This window comes from Mercenaria mercenaria, chromosome 3, assembly GCF_021730395.1.
Source record: "Mercenaria mercenaria strain notata chromosome 3, MADL_Memer_1, whole genome shotgun sequence".
Classification (NCBI taxonomy): Eukaryota; Metazoa; Mollusca; class Bivalvia; order Venerida; family Veneridae; genus Mercenaria; species Mercenaria mercenaria.
Window position 1 is genome coordinate 66,339,660 of NC_069363.1, and position 21,793 is coordinate 66,361,452.

General features: G+C 38.9%; 1 long non-coding RNA gene across 8 annotated transcripts in view; it reads right to left on the reverse strand.

The window, feature by feature from the left end:
* Positions 1-5,477: 5,477 nt before the first annotated feature.
* Positions 5,478-21,793, reverse strand: part of LOC123524500 (uncharacterized) — a 47,163-nt gene continuing 30,847 nt past the window's right edge. For all 8 annotated transcript variants that reach the window (XR_008370264.1, XR_008370263.1, XR_008370265.1 and 5 more), the window contains one exon: positions 5,478-9,115. This is a non-coding gene — a long non-coding RNA (uncharacterized LOC123524500). The remainder of the gene's footprint in view (positions 9,116-21,793) is intronic.

The window sequence follows — 21,793 nt, forward strand, 5'->3', positions numbered from 1 at the left end:
CGTCAAGGGAGGTAGGGGAAATAATTATAGGCAGCTAAATAGATGGGAAGGGAAGTGACCTCCTCTTTATATTGCAAATGGCATTGAGGGAGGTAAGGGAAGTAATTATGGGCAGCTTAATAGCTAGGAAGGGAAGAGTGGCATCCCCTTTATATTACAAATGGCGTCCAGGTAGGGGAAGTTACTGTGGGTGACTAAAACAAAGGCCAGTAAATGACCTCCTCTTTATATTTCAAGTGACGTCCAGGGAGGTGAGGGAAGTAACTGTTGGTAGCTTAAAAACAGGTCGGTAAGGGTGACATCCAATTTATATTGCAAATGGCGTCAAGGGAGGTCGGGGAAATAATTATGGGCGGCTAAATAGACAGGGGAAGTGACCTCCCTTTTATATTGCAAATGGCTTCGAGGGAGGTAAGGGAAGTAATTATGGGCAGCTTAATAGAAAGGAAGGGAAGAGTGGCATCCCCTTTTTATTACAAATGGCGTTGGCATAGGTGAGTTAACTGTGTGGCTTAAAAAACGGGTCGGTAAGAGTAACCTCCCCTTTATATTACAAATGGCATCGAGGTAGGGGAAGTTACTGTGGGCGACTAAAACAAAGGCCGGTAAGTGACCTCCACTTTATATTTCAAGTGACGTCCAGGGAGGTAACTGTGGGTAGCTTAAAAACGGGTTGGTAAGAGTAGCCTCCCCTTTATATTGCAAATGGCGTCGAGGGAGGTAGGGGAAGTAACTGGGAGGCTAAAAAAAATGGGTAGGTAAGTGACCTCCTCTATATTGCAAATGGCGTCGAGGGAGGTTGGGGAAGAAACTTTGTGCGGCAAAAAAACGGGTCGGTAAGGGTGACCTCGCATTTATATTGCAAATGGCGCCTAGGGTGTTAGCGATAGTAACTGTGGGCGGCGAAAAAACGGTCAGTATTGGAGACCTCCCCTTGATATTGCAAATGGCGTTGAGGGAAGTAGGGGAAATAACTGTGGGAGAATATGAAACGGTTAGGGCAATTTCTCCTTCATATTGCAAATGGCGTAGACGAAGATAGGGGATGTAATTTTTGGCGGCTGAAACAGGTCGGTAAGTGTGACCTCCCTTTATATTGCAAACGGCGTCGAGGGAGGTAGGGGAAGTAAATGTGGGCTGCTTCAAAAACGGTTCGGTAAGAGTGACCTCTCCTTTATATTGCAAATGGCGTCGAGGGAGGCAGGGGAGTAACTGAGGGAGGCTATAAATAGGGATGGGTAAGGGTGATCTCCCCTCTATATTGCAAATTGCACTGAGGGAGGTAGGGGAAGTAAATGTGGGCTGCTTCAAAAATGGGTCGGTAAGAGTGATCTCCCGTTTATAGTGCAAATGGCGTCGAGGGAGGTAGGGGAGTAACTGAGGGAGGCTATAAATAGGAATCGGTAAGAGTGACCTCCCCTCTATATTGCAAATGGCATCGAAGGAGGTAGGGGAAGTAAATGTGGGCTGCTTCAAAAACGGGTCGGTAAGAGTGACCTCTCCTTTATATTGCAAATGGCGTCGAGGGAGGCAGGGGAGTAACTGAGGGAGGCTATAAATAGGGATCGGTAAGAGTGACCTCCCCTCTATATTGCAAATGGCATCAAAGGAGGTAGGGGAAGTAAATGTGGGCTGCTTCAAAAACGGGTCGGTAAGAGTGACCTCCCCTCTATATTTGAAATGGCGTCGAGGGAGGTAGGGGAAGTTACTGTGGGTAGCACAGATCTGTAAGAGTAACCCCGCCCCTTTATATTGCAAATGGCATCAAGGGAAGTAGGGGAAGTAACTGTGGGAGGCTAAAAAAATGGGTCGGTAAGAGTTACCTCCTCTCTATATTGCAAATGGCATCGAGGTAGGGGAAAAAACTTTGTGTGGCAAAAAAACAGGGGTCGCTAAGGGTGACCTCGCATTTATATTGCAAATGGCGTCGAGGGTATTAGTGATAGTAACTGTGGGTGGCGAATAAACAGTCAGTATGGGAGACCTGCGTTGAGGGAAGTAGGGGAAATAACTCTGGGAAAATATGAAACGGTTAGGGCGATTTCTCCTTCATATTGCAAATGGCGTAGAAAAAGATAGGGGAAGTAATTTTTGGCAGCTGAAACAGGTCGGTAAGTGACCTCCCTTTATATTGCAAACAGCGTCGAGGTAGGGGAAGTAAATGTGGGCTGCTTCAAAAACGGGTCGGTAAGAGTGACCTCCCCTTTATATTGCAAATGGCGTCGAGGGAGGTAGGGGAGTAACTGAGGGAGGCTATAAATATGGATCGGTAAGAGTGACCTCCCCTCTATATTGCAAATGGCGTCGAGGGAGGTAGGGGAGTAACTGAGGGAGGCTATAAATATGGATCGGTAAGAGTGACCTCCCCTCTATATTGCAAATGGCGTCAAGGAGGTAGGGAAAGTAAGAGTGACCTACCCTTTATATTGCAAATGGTGTCGAGGGAGGCTATAAATATGGATCAGTAAGAATGACTTCCCCTCTATATTGCAAATGGCGTTGAGGGAGGTAGGGGAAGTAAATGTGGGCTGCTTCAAAAACGGGTCGGTAAGAGTGATCTCCCCTTTATATTGCAAATGGCGTCGAGGGAGGTAGGGGAGTAACTGAGGGAGGCTATAAATAGGGATCGGTAAGAGTGACCTCCCCTCTATATTGCAAATGGCGTCGAAGGAGGTAGGGGAAGTAAATGTGGGCTGCTTCAAAAACGGGGGTCGCTAAGGGTGACCTCGCATTTATATTGCAAATGGCGCCTAGAGTGTAAGTGATAGTAACTGTGGGCGGCGAAAAAACGATCAGTATGGGAGACCTCCCCTTGATATTGCAAATGGCGTTGAGGGAAGTAGGGGAAATAACTCTGGGAGAATATGAAACGGTTAGGGCGATTTCCCCTTCATATTGCAAATGGCGTAGAAATAGATAGGGGAAGTAATTTTTGGCGGCGGAAACAGGTCGGTAAGAGTGACCTACCTTTATATTGCAAATGGCATAGACAAAGATAGGGGAAGTAATTTTTGGCGGCTGAACAGGTCGGTAGGAGTGACCTCCCTTTATATTGCAAATGGCGTCGAGGGAGGTAGGGGAAGTAATTCTGGTCAGCTAAAGAACGGGTTGGTAAATGACATCTGCTTTATATTGCAAATGGCATCGAGGGAGATAAGGGAAGTAACTGTTGGAAGTTTAAAGAATGGGTCTGTAAGAATAACGTCCCCTTAATATTGCAAATGGCGTCGAGGGAGGTAGGGGAAGTAACTGTGGGAGGCTTAAAATTGGTCGGTAAATGTTACCTCCCCTCTATATTGCAAATGGCGTCGATGGAGGTAGGGAAAATAACTCTGGGTGAATATGAAACGGGTTGGTAAGGGTGACTTCCCCTTTATATTGCAAATTGCGTCGAGGGAGGTAGAGAAAGTAATTTTTGGTGGCTAAAAAAACGGGTCGGTAAGAGTGAACCCCCCCACCCACCCCTCTTTATATTGCAAATGGCTAAATAGACGGGAAAGGCAGGGCGACTTCCTCTCATATTGCAAATGGCGTCGAGGGAGGTAGGGGAAGTAACTGGGAGGCTAAAAAAAAAGGTCGGTAAAAGTGACCTCCCCTTTATATTGCAAATGGCGTCGAGGGAGGTAGGGGAGTAACTGAGGGAGGCTATAGATATGGATCGGTAAGTGACCTCCCCTCTATATTGAAAATGGCGTCGAGGGAGGTAGGGGAAGTAGTGTGGTCGGCAGAAAAAGGAGACGGTAAGGATGACCTCCCCTTTTAGATTGCAATTGGCGTCGAAGGAGGTAGTGGAAGTAACTGTGGGCGGCAAAAAAAACTGATCGGTAAGCGTGATCTCCCCTTTATACTGCAAATGGTGTCGAGTGAAATAAGGGAAAGTAACTGTTGGCGGCTAGAAATGGGTCTTTAAGGATGACCTCCCCTTTATATTGCAAATGGCGTCAAGGGAAGTAATTTTGGACGGCTGAAAAAACGGGTCAGTAAAAGTGACCTCCACTTTTTATCGCAAATGGCGTCAAGGGAGGTAGGGGAAATAACTGAGTGACTTAAAAAACGGGTCTTTAAATGACCCTTCCTTTATATTGCAAATGGCTTCGAGGGAGGTAGTGGAAGTAATTGTGGGTGGCTAAAAAACGGATCGGTAAATGACCTCCACTTTATATTGCAAATGGCTGTCGAGGGAGGTAGGGGAAGTAACTGTGGGTGGCTATATACGGATCGGTAAGTAACCTCCCTTTATATTGCAAATGGCGTCGAGGGAATTAGGGGCAGTAACTTTGGGTGGCTGAGACACGGGTAGATAAGTGACCCATTTTGCAAATGTTGTGGGACGCAGGGAAGTAACTGTGGTCAGCTAAAAAAGGAGTCGGTAAGAGTGACCTCTGCTTCATATTGCAAATGGCACCGAGGGAGGTTAGGGGAAGTAACCGGGTCGGTAAGGGTGACCCCCTTTATATTGCAAATGGTGTCGAGGGAGGTATGGTTAGGAACTAGGGGCGGGTAGAATAAACGATTCGGTACAGGTGACCTCCCCTTTACAATGCAAATAGCGTCGAGGTAGGGGAAGTAACTGTGGGAGGCAAAAAAACAAAATGGGTCGGTAAGGGTGACCTCCCTTTTTATATTGCAAATGGCATCAAGGGAGGCAGGGGAAGTTACTTTAGATGGCCGAGACAAGGGTCGGTAAGTGACCTCCGCTTTATTTTACAAATGGCGTCGTAGGAGGTTGGGGAAGTAACCTTTGATGGCTGAAACACGGGTCGGTAAGTGGCATCCCCTTTATTTTGCAAATGGCGTTGAGGAATAGGGAAAGTAACTTTGGATAGTAAAAAGAACAAACTGGAATGTTAGTGGCCTTCCCTTAATTTTTGCAAATGGTGTGGTGTTAGGAGTAAGAAACTGGATGGGAAAGGAAGATGTCTCTTATGGTAACCTATATTTTGAAAAATGTAATGGGGTCTAAGAGGGAAAGAAAACTAAAGAAAGCAGTCTCTTTTGGTAACTGGTGTCACTGTGGTAAGGCTAGCTTTTGCATGAAAGGGACTATGACTTTGGATGACAAAGAGCTAGTTGGTGATAGTAACTTATCCTGTATTTTAGAAATGGAGAAGTAAATTTTGACCAAATTTAAACTATGGTAATCTACCCTTTATTTTGCAAATAGGCTCTAAGTAGCTGCATGACAAAAGACAGGTCAGGGTATAATATTTTGCAAATAGCATTAGGGTGATGTAACACTGAATGACCAAGTTTAATAGGGCAGGGGTAAACTCTTATTTTGCAAATGGCTAAAAAGAATGGAGAGTACTATTGATGACAAAGTACAAGTCGGTAAGGATACTCTTTGAATTTTGCATATGAAGGAAGTAAACTTTGTAAAGGAAGGGTAGATTTAATGTTGGAAAGATTTCCGAAATCTTAGGTAATAATAAATGCAATTGTTTGTCATTTCATTGTTTTTAAAAAAGTAAACAACACAACAGAATGGCGTTTATTCGTTATTCAAACAACAATAAATAACACAAAAGACATTTTCAAGTATAATTTTAGTGTTAAAATTCTGAAAAATATATCTTAAAATTAAATACCTGAACTAAAATTCATTGAATTGAACTATGCTCTCACATCAAACAGTAAAACTCCTTGCGAAAAAAGGTAAGCTTACAAGTATATTTAAAATTCTGACTTTGCGAAGGAAAATTATACATTACTACAATACAAAATATAAAATGTATATAATTAATAGATCTAGAAGACAGACATGGTTGATTTATAAGAGAGAAAAATAATTATTTTTCAAATGTGAAAATGTACTCTTCTTAGGATTATAAACCATAAAATATCTAAACACAGTAATACAGTTACTGAAATTGTGAATGTCATTTCGAAATGGTAAATTTTCAAATGTGAAAAGGGCACTCTTCTTGGGATTATAAAAATATTTAACAACAAATATATTAATTTCTGTCTTAGGTTGATTCATCTTATTTTTAACCATTATTCCTCAAAATATTAATGTTTGTTACCTATTCCTGCTGTAAAAGATATAGAAAGGGGGCATTTGCTTGTTTCAGTATAAGATCGAAATATCTTTCACTGAGTAAATTTTAGTCTGGTGTTCCGAGTGCAAGATAATTCAGTATTACACATTTTTTTAAATTCCTACATTGGTCGGTTAAAAAGCTCACTTACAGTTTATGTTGCATTGTTTTATATCTTGTCGAGTTAATATAAATTTATTTAATAATTCCACCGCACAGAGACATGCGTGTTGCGTAACGTCGCTCTGTATTTTATGCTGTCATAATGCTTATGTTGATAGGTCTACGAGATGTGCATTTCTTTTAAATTTTGATCGTTTTGACTGTATTTTAGTGATTTTGTAAGCAATTACTATTATACATATTTGTCTTTTTGAAGCATTTCCAGTCCTTACCATTCATGTCCTTTCGCGTTCAAGTGTAGTTCCACACCAGTGAAAATCATATTTGGATTTCTCTCCGTTTGAAACAATGAGTTTATCATGTTATAACATAACGGTACATTTCAGTAATCCTTTAAAAGCGCAAACTAAAATCCTAAAAGTTTGCCCACAATTCTACTAAACATTTGATCAGGACATATTTTTACACATCGTTCCTAAAACACTTAACGTTTAACACACTGTTCCTATAAAAGACAAAATTGCTTTAAAAGTCATTTCAGCCCCAAGCGTTAATGTTAGTGCTCAGGAGTTAGGTGTCGGTTAAGAGTTATGCGGTTAAGAGTTATGCCAAATTGTGTAAAATTTAATGTACAAGAAATGAGGCCAAAATGACTTTTAAAATTTACATATAGACGACCCAGACAAAAGACGGTAGAATATGTGTTTGAATAAAACAATTATGATTTTATCTCTACATTTTGTAGTAAGGAATTTTACGTCAAGCTTTCAGAGTATTAGTGAAACATAACGACACATTATACCCTGATAGTTTTAGAAGTGGGAAATCCAAATACAATGTTCACTTGCACGCAACATCAATTAAATGCGAAAGAATATATATGAATTAGATCTACACATAATTTGACAGTTTTTTTAACAAAAAAAAATCAGTAGAAAATAGCTATATTAAAATGAAAAAGAAATCAATCTCGTAGAACTATTTTAATTTTTTCCAACATATTTATTGCCATAAGAGCAAGCGTAATGTAACATGTGACCTACACTGATAAATTGTGCACGAAAAAAAATCTTTAATTTATATGTAAAACTGAATTATTTTTACGTGTGAACACTAGAGTTTATATTTTCAGAAGTTGCGTCTTGAGTGATTCGTATTTCGACCTTATACTGAAACAAACAAACAAACAAAATAAAGTTAAACTCCGATCCCAAATTCTTTTATTTGTGTGCATAAACTGATCCCCGCATATTTATTTATCTTTGAAAACTATCCCTGTCCAGTTCTACAATAACTTATATTTGAGATGCTTTTGAAATAATTTAACAAATCTTCATGAATGTATTTTTAAATATAACCCGATACTTTAAAACTATAGATACATTAGTTCAAGACCAGTAACAAACTAAGCTAGAAATATCTGATTTGTCTAAAATAGTTCGACTGTATCACCAATTTAAAATTATATAATTTCCTCAATTACCCTAAAATTTAACTTACATTTAACAAATAAATAATACAATTCAGCTAATGCTATACATTTAGGTCACTTAAACATGAGCAATAAAAGCTATCAATTAAAGTGATTAGTACCCCCAGACGTCGCTTTTGCAAAGGGAATGTAAAATTTTGTCACCATGACTTTTGACCTTCAAGTGTGACCTTGCCCTTGGACCTAGTGATCTACATTGAGTGGGGTGTTGCTGTAGAATAGGAGATGGGGGATGAGATGTGATGTGTGAGAGATGTAAAAAATATATAAGAAAAAAATTAGAGTCGAGTGGGGTTGGGAGTAGAAGTGTGGGAATAAGGGATACTGAAACATCATATAAACATATGATATACAAGATATACATCAATTTACAATCTAATTTATTGTAAAGAAAATGTAAAATAAATCTTTGTTCTGGGCAAGAGGTGGTGAAATGGGGTTGGTGGGAGTAGGTGGAGACAGGTGGGTAGCGGAGATGAGGGGAATATGAAATATAAGTTTGTGTGAGGAATGTATCTTTTGGTAGGTGTCGGGATTGGGGTATAGAAAGTATGGGTAGGACTCAAAAGCGTGGGACATACCAGTGCAAAGAAACAGTATGAGTTATAAGCCCAAATGTGAAGCGTGCATAAAACTTTAACGAACATTATTACAAAATCTGACCCAGTGCCCTTGACCTTTGACCTACCTGATCTTAAACCTAAAGACTTTTGCCCCTTCCTAAGGTCAATCCTTATGTAAGGTTTGATGATTATAGGGTAGTGGTTAAGAGGATATAGTGCAATTGAGAAGTTTGTCATAAAACTTTAACCAGCACTGTTATAATGTTTGACCCAGTGACCTTGACGTTTAAGAAGCCAGACTCTAAAATAACAGATGTCTGTCCCTTACCAAGACTAACACTTATGTGAAGTTTGAAGTTAAAAGGGGAAATAGTAAAGAATATATAGTGACACAAGCTTGCCGTAAAATTTTAACATGAATACATCGGTGGCAGTGACGACGACGCAAAGTCAAGTACAATAATTCTCTTTAATCTTTGAATAGTCCAGCTAAGTACCTGCCAAGCCATTTAGACAATATGGAGCGGACATGAAGTTAAACTACTTGACTTTAGACCTCAAAAGGTAACCTTAACTTTGGACCTAGTGACATGGGTTGTGAGCTATGCACACCGTCCTGATGAGATTAATAACTGATGTCAGTTTTATGAAAGCGGACACGATGGACGGATGGACGAACGGACTGTTGGACATACGTGACTCCAATATAACCCTATATACTTTGTACATGAGTATATGATTATAAACATGTCAGCTTATTTCTAATTTGTTTAAATATGCCCGTGTCAGGGCGGCTGTGATGGTGATATGCTTATATCTTGTGCAAGGTTTGTCATGAATTCATCATACTTTGTTCTTCCTTCTGCATATATTTCTCTTGTGTGTTTGAAATCAATCTGAAAATGATTATAAATAATTAATACACGAAGTACTTCAATCTATAAAGTCAAATCAAATTTAACTAAATATTTCATGATTCTTTTCTTTTCAGAGTAATCGGTAAAATATATCTCTCCTCTTCCTTCGCAAGCAAAATAATAGAAATTTGGAATGGAAATATTTAACCAAAGGCAGCACATAAACAACACGAAACTAGAGTCCTTCCTTCACAAGCAAAATAATAGAAACTTGGAATGGAAATATTTAACCAAAGGCAGCATATAAACAACAAGAAACTACAGATTTTACCCTGCTGTGACAGTGACCTTTGACTTATGTGCATTGCATATTGTCTAATCACCACAAACCTTTATGACAAGTTTAAAGTTAACAAGTGAATGAAGTATTGCCACGCAATACAAAGTCCCCTACTGGAAGGCACCTAATTTTCTCTTCTGCAGTATAACATAATGAACTGATATCTGTCAATGATGTATAAACAATATTGTACTATATATACAATATAACAACGCACTTGGATTAAAATTTGCATATATAAAAACGTAGTTGTTTTCATTTGGATTTTTTGAAGTTATCATAAAAGTTATTTATAGTAACAACAAAGTGAAATTAACCCTAAAAAAAAATCTATATAATGTAAGTCCACAAGGTAGAGATAGATCAAAATGCACCTAAAAATTGGATGTTTCTTTTTTTTTTTTTTTGGTTGGGTTTAACGTCGCACCGACACAATTATAGGTCATATGGCGACTTTCCAGCTTTGATGGTGGAGGAAGACCCCAGGTGCCCCTCCGTGCATTATTTCATCACGAGCGGGCACCTGGGTAGAACCACCGACCTTCCGTAAGCCAGCTGGATGGCTTCCTCACATGAAGAATTCAACGCCCCGATAGAGGCTCGAACCCACATCGATGAGGGGCAAGTGATTTGAAGTCAGCGACCTTAACCACTCGGCCATGGAGGCCCCTAAAAATTGGATGTACCATGCATGTTGTACCACAGAAAAGTGGTCTCGATTTTTCCCTACAGCCAGTAATAAATGAATCGCTCACCTGTTCCCACATAACCCAGTTTTGAGTATGACGTCGTTTTTTTCTATTATTTGACATAGTGACCTAGTTTTTGAGCTCATGTGACCCAGTTTTGAACTTGACCTAGATATTATCAAGATAAAAATTCTGACCAATTTTCATGAAGATCCATTGAAAAATATGGTCTCTAGAGAGGTCACAAGGTTTTTCTATTATTTGAACTATTGACCTAGTTTTCGAAGGTACATGACCCTGTTTTGAACTTGACCTAGATATCATCAAGGTGAACATTCTCACTAATTTTCATGAAGATCTCATGAAAAATATGGCCTCTAGAGAGGTCACAAGGGTTTTCTATTTTTATATCTACTGGCCTAGTTTTTAACAGCACGTGACCCAGTTTCGAAACTGACCTAGATATCATAAAGGTGAACATTCAGATCAATTTTCATGAAGATCCATTGAAAAAAATGGCCTCTAGAGAGGTCAAAAGATTTTTCTAATTTTAGACCTACTGACCTAGTTTTTGTCCGCAGTTGACCCAGTTTCAAACTTGACCTAGATATTATCAAGATGAACATTCAGACCAACTTTTATACAGATCCCATGAAAAGTATGGCCTCTAGAAAGGTCTCAAGGTTTTTTAATTATTTGACCTACTGACCTAGTTTTTTAAGGCACGTGACCCAGTTTCAAACTTGACCTAGATATCATCAAGGTGAACATTCTGACCAATTTTCATGAAGATCCATTCAAGGGTATGGCCTCTGTAAAGGTCATAGGACTTTTCTATTTTAAGACCTACTGACCTAGTTTTTGACTGCAGTTGACCCAGTTTCGAACTTGACCTATATATTATCAAGATAAACATTCAGACCAACCTTCATACAGATCCCATGAAAAATATGGCCTCTAGAGAGGTCACAACGTTTTTTCATTATTTGACCTACCGACCTACTTTTTGATGGCACGTGATCCAATTTCGAACTTTAACTAGATATCATCAAGAGGAACATTCCGACAAATTTTTATGGAGATCCATTCACAAGTATGGCCTCTACAGAGGTCACAAGGTTTTTCTATTTTTAGACCTACTGTCCTAGTTTTTGACCGCACATGATCCTGTTTCGAACTTGACCTAGATATCATCAAGTTGAACATTCAGACCAATTTTCATACAGATCCCATGAAAAATATGGCCTTTAGAGAGGTCACAAGGTTTTTCTATTATTTGACCTACTGACCTAGTTTTTTAGGGCACGTGACCCAGTTTCAAACTTGACCTAGATATCATCAAGATGAACATTCAGACCAATTTTCATACAGATCCCATGAAAAATATGGCCTCTAGAGTGGTCACAAGGTTTTTCTATTATTTGACCTACTGACCTAGTTTTTGAAGGCACGTGACCCACTTTCGAATCTGACCTAGATATCATCAAGGTGAACATTCTCACCAATTTTCATGAAGATCTCATGAAATATATGGCCTCTACAGAGGTCACAAGGTTTTTCTATTTTTAGACCTACTGATGTAGTTTTTGACCGCACGTGACCCAGTTTCGAACTTGACCTAGATATCATCAAGATGAACATTCAGACCAACTTTCATACAGATCCCATGAAATATATGGCCTTTAGAGAGGTCACAAGGTTTTTCTATTATTTGACCTACTGACCTAGTTTTTGATGGCACGTGACCCAGTTTCAAACTTGATCTAGATATCATCAAGATGAACATTCTGACCAATTTTCATGAAGATCTTGTGTAATATATGGCCTCTAGAGAGGTCACAAGGTTTTTCTATTTTTAGACCTACTGACCTAGTTTTTGACGGCACGTGACCCAGTTTCGAACTTGACCTAGATATCATCAAGGTGAACATTCTGACCAATTTTCATGAAGATCTTGTGATATATTTGGCCTCTAGAGAGGTCACAAGGTTTTTCTATTTTTAGACCTACTGACCTAGTTTTTGATGGCACGTGACCCAGTTTCGAACTTGACCTAGATATCATCAAGATGAACATTCTGACCAACTTTAATAAAGATCCCACAAAAAATGTGACCTCTAGAGTGGTCACAAGGAAAAGTTTACAGACGGACGGACGACGGACGCCGCGCGATCACAAAAGCTCACCTTGTCACTTTGTGACAGGTGAGCTAAAAAGTTACAATATAATCTATGTATAGTAACAACAAAAGGGAAGTAATTCCAAAAAAGTGTGCCTCATGGTGGTGAACATTTGTGCCAAGTTACATCAAAATTCCTCCATGCATGAAGAAGAAATGCTCTGGACAAAGTCATTCTTGAATTTGACCTTTGACCTCTAAGTATGACCTTGACCTTTAAGCTAGGGTTCTGGGTGTTGCGCATGACAAGTCAACTCATCATGGGGAACATTTATGCCAAGTAATATTGTAATCCCTTGATGGATGACAGTGTTCTGGATCGGACAGGAAAAAAAACCTATTGACCTTTGTCCTCCAATTGTGACCTTGACCTTTGAGCTAGGGGTCCGGGTTTTGCGCATGACATGTTGTCTCATCATGGGGAACATTTGTACCAAGTAATATCAAAATCCCTTTATGGATGGCAGAGTTACGGACCAGACAGGAAAAAATGCCTGATTGACCTTTGACTCCTAATGGTGACCTTGATCTTTGAGAAAGGGCTCCGGGATTTGCGCATGACATGCCGTCTCATCATGGGGAACATCTATGCCAAGTAATACTGAAATCCCTTAATGAATGACAGAGTTATGGACAGGACATGGAACAGACGCTGTTCATGCCATGTTAACATTTGACTGCTAAGTGTGACCTTGACCTCTGAGCTAGGGGTCTGAAAGTTGTGCAAGACACATTGTCTTATTATGAGGTACAATTGTGCTAATCGATATTAAAATCCCTTCATGAATGGGAGAGTTATGGACCGGACAGAAAAAAAGCCCTGTTGACATCTGACCTCCAATTGTGACCTTGACCTTTGAGCTAGGGGTGGGAATTTTGTGCATGACATGTCGTCTCATCATGGGAAACATTTGAGCCAAGTAATATTAAAATCCCTTCATAGATAAAAGAGTTATGGACCGGACACGAAACAGACCCTTTTCATGTCATGTTAACATTTGACTGCTAAGTGTGACCTTGACCTTTGAGCTAGGGGTCTGAAAATTGTCCATGACACATCGTCTTATTAAAATCCCTTCATGGATGGGAGAGTTATTGACCGGACAGGAAAAAAGCCCTGTTAACCTTGGACCTCCAATTGTGACCTTGACCTTTAAGCTAGGGGTCAGGGTTTTGCGCATGACACGTCGTTTTATCATAGGGAACATTTGTGCCAAGTAATATTAAAATCCCTTCATGGATAAAAGAATTATGGACCGGACACGAAATTGCAGACGGACGGAATGACGGAATAACGGATTGACAGAATGACGGAAAAGCACATTCCTATAGTCCCCGAAACTGGTTTTCAACCAGTAGGGGACTAATAACTTGAATGGTTACTGAGTTATGTTCGGGACATGAAATACAAAGGACAGACAGTCAGTCAGACCGACAGACGCAAACAATCACGCGCCATTATATAAAATGTCCCATTTTTTAAACCAGCATATAAAAAGATATGAAGTTTCAAATCTATAGTATTCAAGCAAAGTGACCCTAGATAAAAGTAAACAAGAGAGCCATGATGGTCCTGAATCGCTCACCTCTTCCCACATGACCCAGTTTTGAGTATGACATCGTTTTTTCTATTATTTGACATAGTGACCTAGTTTTGAACTTGACCTAGGTATTATCAAGATAAAAATTCTGACCAATTTTCATGAAGATCCATTGAAAAATATGATCTCTAGAGAGGTAACAAGGTTTTTCTATTATTTGACCTATTGACCTAGTTTTCGAAGGTACATGACCCTGTTTTGAACTTTATCTAGATATCATCAAGGTGAACATTCTCACTAATTTCATGAAGATCTCATGAAAAATATGGCCTCTAGAGAGGTCACAAGGTTTTTCTATTTTTATACCTGCTGGCCTAGTTTTTGACCGCATGTGACCCAGTTTCGAAACTGCCCTAGATATCATCAAGGTGAATATTCAGATCAATTTCCATGAAGATCCATTGAAAAATATGGCCTCTAGAGAGGTCAAAAGATTTTAACAATTTTAGACCTACTGACCTAGTTTTTTAACGCAGTTGACCCAGTTTCAAACTTGACCTAGATATCATCAAGATGAACATTCAGACCAACTTTCATACAAATCCCATGAAAAGTATGGCCTCTAGAGAGGTCACAAAGTTTTTTTTATTATTTGACCTACTGACCTAGTTTTTTAAGGCACGTGACCCAGTTTCAAACTTGACCTAGATATCATCAAGGTGAACATTCTGACCAATTTTCATGAAGATCCATTCACAAGTATGACCTCTAGAGAGGTCACAAGGTTATTCTATTTTTAGACCTACTAACCTAGCTTTTGACCGCAGTTGACCCAGTTTTGAAAGTGACCTAGATATCATCAAGATGAACATTCAGACCAATTTTCATACAGATCCCATGAAAAATATTGCCTTTAGAGAGGTCACAAGGTTTTTCTATTATTTGACCTACTGACCTAGTTTTTGAAGGCACGTGACCCACTTTCGTATTTGACCTAGATATCATCAAGATGAACATTCAGACCAACTTTCATACAGATCCCATGAAAAATATGGCCTCTAGAGAGGTCACAAGGTTTTTCTATTATTTGACCTACTGACCTAGTTTTTGAAGGCACGTGACCCACTTTCGTATTTGACCTAGATATCATCAAGATGAACATTCAGACCAACTTTCATACAGATCCCATGAAAAATATGGCCTCTAGAGAGGTCACAAGGTTTTTCTATTATTTGACCTACTGACCTAGTTTTTGACGGCACATGACCCACTTTCCAACCTGACCTAGATATCATCAAGATGAACATTCTGACAAATTTTCATAAGGATCTTGTGAAATATATGGCCTCTAGAGAGGTCACAAGGTTTTTCTATTTTTAGACCTTCTGACCTAGTTTTTGACGGCACGTGACCCAGTTTCGAACTTGACCTAGATATCATCAAGGTGAACATTCAGATCAATTTTCATGAAGATCTTATGAAATATATGGCCTCTAGAGAGGTCACAAGGTTTTTCTATTTTTAGACCTACTGACCTCGTTTTTGATGGCGCGTGACCCAGTTTCGAACTTGACCTAGATATCATCAAGATGAACATTCTGACCAACTTTCATAAAGATCCCATGAACAATGTGACCTCTAGAGTGGTCACAAGCAAAAGTTTACGGACGCAGGCACGGATGCACTGACGGACGGACGGACGATGGACACTGCGCGATCACAAAAGCTCACCTTGTCACTTTGTGACAGGTGAGCTAAAAATACCAATTTTCTAAATTTAAATGGGCTTTCATGCTATAAAATGCAAGGAAAAACTAGATGCCCACGGGCAACATGTCGAGCCTGCCAGCTGTCAAAAGGACTGGGAGTTGTACATGACACTCCTTGTCTCATTGAGGCAAACATTTATGCCAAATAAAAAAAGAGATTGCAAAAAGTTACAATATAAGTTATTTAAAGTAACAACAAAGGAACATAAATCTTAAAAGAAAATAAAAAATAAAAAAATTCTAGGTCCACATAAAAATCTGCACCAGTAGAGATAGGTCAAAATACACCTGAAAATTGGATGTAACATGCATGTTGTACTGCAGAAAAGTGGTCTTGATTTTTCCCTACGACCGGTAATAAAAGTTACAAATATAAGCTATTTACAGTAACAACAAAGGGAAGTAATTCTAGGATCTTGCGCATGACACTCCATCTCATGATGATGAACAATGGTGCCAAGTTACATCAAAATCCCTCTATGCATCAAAAAGAAATGCTCCAGACAAAGTCATTCTTGTATCTGACATTTGACCTCTAAGTGTGAGCTTGACCTTAGACCTAGGGACCTGATTCTTGCGCATGACACTCTGTCTCGTGGTGGTGAACATTTGTGCCAAGTTAAATCAAAATCCCTCCATGCATGAAGAAGAAATGCTCTGGACAAAGTTGTCATTCTTGTATCCTTTGACCTCTAAATGTGATCTTGACCTTAGACCTAGGGACCTGGTTCTTGCGCAAGACACTCCGTCTCATGATCGTGAACAATTGTGCCAAGTTACATCAAAATCCCTCCATGCATGAAGAAGAAATGCTCTGGACAAAGTTGTCATTCTTGTATCCTTTGACCTGTAAGTGTGACCTTGACCTTAGACCTAGGAACCTGGTTCTTGCACAAGACACTCCGTCTCATGATGGTGAACAATTGTGCCAAGTTACATCAAAATCCCTCCATGTATGAAGAAGAAATGCTCTGGACAGTCATTTTTGAATTTGACCTTTGACCTGTAAGTGTGACCTTGACCTTTGAGATAGGAACCTGGGATTTGCGCATGACACTCCGTCTCACTGAGGTTAACATTCATACCAAATATAAACAAGATTGCTCCATGCATGTCAAAGTTATGGTCCGGACAGACAAATCCGGACAGATGCACGCACGCACGCACATACACCGAACAGCCATTTGGACAACTATGTCTTCGCTTCCACAAGCGGGCTCAACAAAAACACGAGTCTTTGCCTCCTTACTAACTGAATTATTAACTGTTTTGTTTGTTTGTTTTGGGTTTAACGCCGTTTTTCAACAGTATTTCAGTCATGTAACGACGGGCAGTTAACCTAACCAGTGTTCCTGGATTCTGTACCAGTACAAACCTGTTCTCCGCAAGTAACTGCCAACTTCCCCACATGAATCAGAGGTGGAGGACTAATGATTTCAGACACAATGTCGTTTATCAAATAGTCACGAAGAACATGCGCCCCACCCAAGGATCGAACTCGCGACCCCGCGATCCGTAGACCGACGCTCTTACCTACTGAGCTAAGCGGGCGGGTTCTTGACAGATTTAGATAAATTTTGGTACACATGTACACAGGTGTAATATCATAAAATACTGGTCAAGTTTGATTTAAATTGCACCTTCTTGTAGCCATTCTTTCTTATGGTTGCCATTCTTCTGTGACAAGGCCGTATTATGGGGGTATTCGTCACTCCTGTGACAGTTCTAGTTTTATTTTACGTAAATTATTTATTATTTATAGCTCGTCCGATTTTTAGCTCACCTGTCACAAAGTGACAAGGTGAGCTTTTGTGATCGCGCGGTGTCCGTCGTCCGTCGTCCGTGCGTCCGTGCGTGCGTAAACTTTTCCTTGTGACATCTCTAGAGGTCACATTTTTCATAGGATCTTTATGAAAATGGGTCAGAATGTTCATCTTGGTAAATTCTAGGTCAAGTTCGAAACTGGGTCACGTGCCATCAAAAACTAGGTCAGTAGGTCTAAAAATAGAGAAACTTTGTGACCTCTCTAGAGGCCATAATTTTCAATGGATCTTCATGAAAATTGGTCAGAATGTTCACCTTGATGATATCTAGGTCAAGTTCGAAACTGGGTCACGTGCGGTCAAAAACTAGGTCAGTAGGTCTAAAAATAGAAAAACCTTGTGACCTCTCTAGAGGCCATATGTTTCACAAGATCTTCATGAAAATTGGTCAGAATGTTCACCTTGATAATATCTAGGCCAAGTTCGAAACTGGGTCATCTGCGGTCAAAAACTAGGTCAGTAGGTCTAAAAATCGAAAAACCTTGTGACCTTTCTAGAGGCCATATATTTCACAAGATCTTCATGAAAATTTGTCAGAACGTTCACCTTGATGATATCTAGGTCAAGTTCGAAACTGGGTCACGTGCCGTCAAAAACTAGGTCAGTAGGTCAAATAATAGAAAAACTTTGTGACCTCTCTAAAGGCCATATTTTTCATGGGATCTGTAGGAAAGTTGGTCTGAATGTTCATCTTGATGATATCTAGGTCAAGTTCGAAACTGGGTCACGTGCGGTCAAAAACTAGGTCAGTAGATCTAAAAATAGAAAAACCTTGTGACCTCTCTTGAGGCCATATATTTCATGAAATCTGCATGAAAATTGGTCAGAATGTTCACCTTGATGATATCTGCAAGTTCGAAAGTGGGTCACGTGCCGTCAAAAACTAGGTCAGTAGGTCAAATAATAGAAAAACCTTGTGACCTCTCTACAGGCCATATTTTCCATGGGATCTGCATGAAAGTTGGTCTGAATGTTCATCTTGATGATATCTAGGTCAAGTTCGAAACAGGGTCATGTGCAGTCAAAAACTAGGTCAGTAGGTCTAAAAATAGAAAAACCTTGTGACCTCTCTAGAGGCCATACTTGTGAATGGATCTCCATAAAAATTGGTCAGAATGTTCATCTTGATGATATCTAGATCAGATTCGAAAGTTGGTCACGTGCCCTCAAAAAGTAGGTCAGTAGGTCAAATAATGAAAAAACGTTGTGACCTCTCTAGAGGCCATATTTTTCATGGGATCTGTATGAAAGTTGGTCTGAATGTTTATCTTGATGATATCTAGGTCAAGTTTGAAACTGGGTCAACTGCGATCAAAAACTAGGTCAGTAGGTCTTGAAATAGAAAAACCTTGTGACCTCTCTAGAGGCCATACCCTTGAATGGATCTTCATGAAAATTGGTCAGAATGTTCACCTTGATGAGATCTAGGTCAAGTTTGAAACTGGGTCACGTGCCTTAAAAAACTAGGGCAATAGGTCAAATAATAGAAAAACCTTGTGACCTCTCTAGAGACCATATTTTTCAATGGATCTTCATGAAAATTGGTCAGAATTTTTATCTTGATAATATCTAGGTCAAGTTCAAAACTGGGTCACATGAGCTCAAAAACTAGGTCACTATGTCAAATAATAGAAAAAACGACGTCATACTCAAAACTGGATCATGTGGGAAAAGGTGAGCGATTCAGGACCATCATGGTCCTCTTGTTTAAAAAAAAGGCATTATCGTCACTTCATTGTCGCGTCAACGTTGAATAAGAATTTTTCAATTTAGGTCCATTTTTAGCTCCACTATTCGAAAAATAGTCTCAGCTATTGTACTTACACTGGCGTCCTCGTGGTTAAAGTTTTGTATGCAAGTACGTATAGCTATCATTTAAATGTACGCTGTATATAACTTTGAAATTCCCGTTTGGGACTTAGAAAATCTTGGTAAAAGTTTTGCATTTAAGTAACTATAGCTATTGTTTGCATATAGCTTTGAAACATATTTTTGTTTCTTTTTCTAGGTAAAAAACCAAGTTCTCAGGATCAAGTCCCATAGCTCTGACATATATTTCGGGCAAAATATGCCCCCTTTTGGAATTAGAAAGTCCCGGTTAAAGTTTTGCATGGAACTTAATCAAACCTAATCCAGATATTGATTTGAAACATGTGTCTTCCGGGTTATAAAACTAGGCGATAGCATCGAGTTCTGTAACTCTGATATCTATTTTGCAAAATTATAAGCTTTTTGAACTTTTTAACTTCTGGTCAAGTTTTGCATGCAAATTACTATTTTTAGCTCATCTGAACAGTTTCTGTCTTATTATTCATATCAATCGTCATTAATAACAAGAGCTGTTCGTAAGACAGCGCGCTCGACTTTTCTCAGTGCTTGACTCTGAATTCGAGCTTTGCCAGTAAAAAAAAAAATCCAAGTTAAAAAGGGGCATAACTCTGTTAAAATTCAAATTATAGTTATGAGAATTGTGTCTCCTGGTGTAGACTTTGATAGTAAATAACTATTTTGAGTTTCAAGTCAAAAGCTTTAATAGTAACAGAGATATTTGACTTTATCAAAAATTTTAACAAAAAAAATCTAAGTTAAAAAGGGGCATAATTCTGTCAAAATTCAAACCAGGGTTATAGACATTGTGTCTCCTGGTGTAGATTTTGATAGTAAATAACTATTTTAAGTTTCAAGTCAAAAGCTTTAACAGTAACAGAGATATTAGACTTTATCAAAAATTTTAACATAATTTCTAAGTTAAAAAGGGGCATAATTCTGTCAAAATTCAATTCAGTGTTATGGGGATTATTTCTCCTGGTGTAGACTTTGATAGTTAATAAGTATTTTAAGTTTCAAGTCAATAGATTTGATAGTAACAGAGATATTTGACTATCAAAAACTTTAACCAAAAATTCTAAGTTAAAAAGGGGCATAATTCTGTCAAAATTCAAACCAGAGTTATGGGGATTGTTTCTCCTGGTGTAGACTTTGATAGTAAATAAGTATTTTAAGTTTCAAGTCAATAGCTTTGATAGCAACAGAGATATTTGACTTTATCAAAAACTTTAACCAACAGCGACGCCGACGCCAACGCTGGGGCGAGTGCAATAGCTCTACATTTTCTTCGAAAAGTCGAGCTAAAATTCATAAATTATGTCCAACATATATCAAAAAGTGATAATTTTCGCGTTATACCCATATCTAATAAAAGTGTTTTTAAAACCTGTTTTGCGGAGACATGCACCACACGACATCCTTATCCTTCAAGTGTTATGGAACTGCTTGAAATTTAAGAACGAATCGGAACTATTGTTCGAGGAATCGCCAGTCCTTTCGGCGTCATGACATACATGTACTTTTTAAAGTCAAGATGCCTTTGACGGAAAGTAATTCTTTCAAAATTGTATTTTGTTGAAACAGTGTCTTATACATTATCTACAATAACGCCATTCTGCTTTTTATTATTAAGAACGACACATTTTCTGAATGTCTCATAAAACAAGAGGTAGTTTATACGTGTTTTGGCGAGAAAGTTGCATGTGCCTTCCATGATGTGCATATGTTGATGTTACATTTTTGTGTAAATAAAAATATGAAATATGTTGACGTTACATTTTTGTGTAAATAAAAATGTTGAGCTTTCATACTGCATTTGAACAGTTATCTTCAATTAGAAACCAATAGATAAAACAAACAACTAATTTTTGATTGGCCTACACACTTGTCATTGTGAGAGTAAACGACAGCTGGCAACTGTGACGTATATACTGCAGCGATATCAAACTATCGTTTTTTTGTTTGAAGTTGTTCAAAGTGAAACGCGTGAAAATCGTCAAACGGGAAAGGTCTTAACGGGTAGTAATTTATGAAATATTAGTGCAAGAGTTATGACCCTTGTGTCATATGATATGAGTGATGAGTGTTGAACAACTATTTTTAGTTTGAATCAAATCCATTCAGTAATAAATCCCTTCCAGGCACATAGAAGTTATAAAGTTAAAACCAAATATCCAACCTTTGACCTTGACCTCTGACCATCAGACATAGGTGATGTGTTCAACACGTCATCTGGTCTTGAGGAATAATAATGTGTTAAATTAAAATCCTTCCAGGCACATAGATTTCGAGATGGGACGTGACGCGATATGCTCAACTGGCTCCTATATGTTCCCCCCCCCCCCCACTTCACCCTCAACATGTTTGGATGTTTGGTGGGGGTATAATGAAAAATTTACTTTTGATTAATCATATATTCATAAAAGGCATACATGCATATCTACAGCACACACCAGCGTTATTCATTTTCATAACTGCTCTTTTTTTAAGGTAGTATCATTTATGGTTAATCATAAGTATTTGAATTCTTAAACATGCTAAGTTTTGGG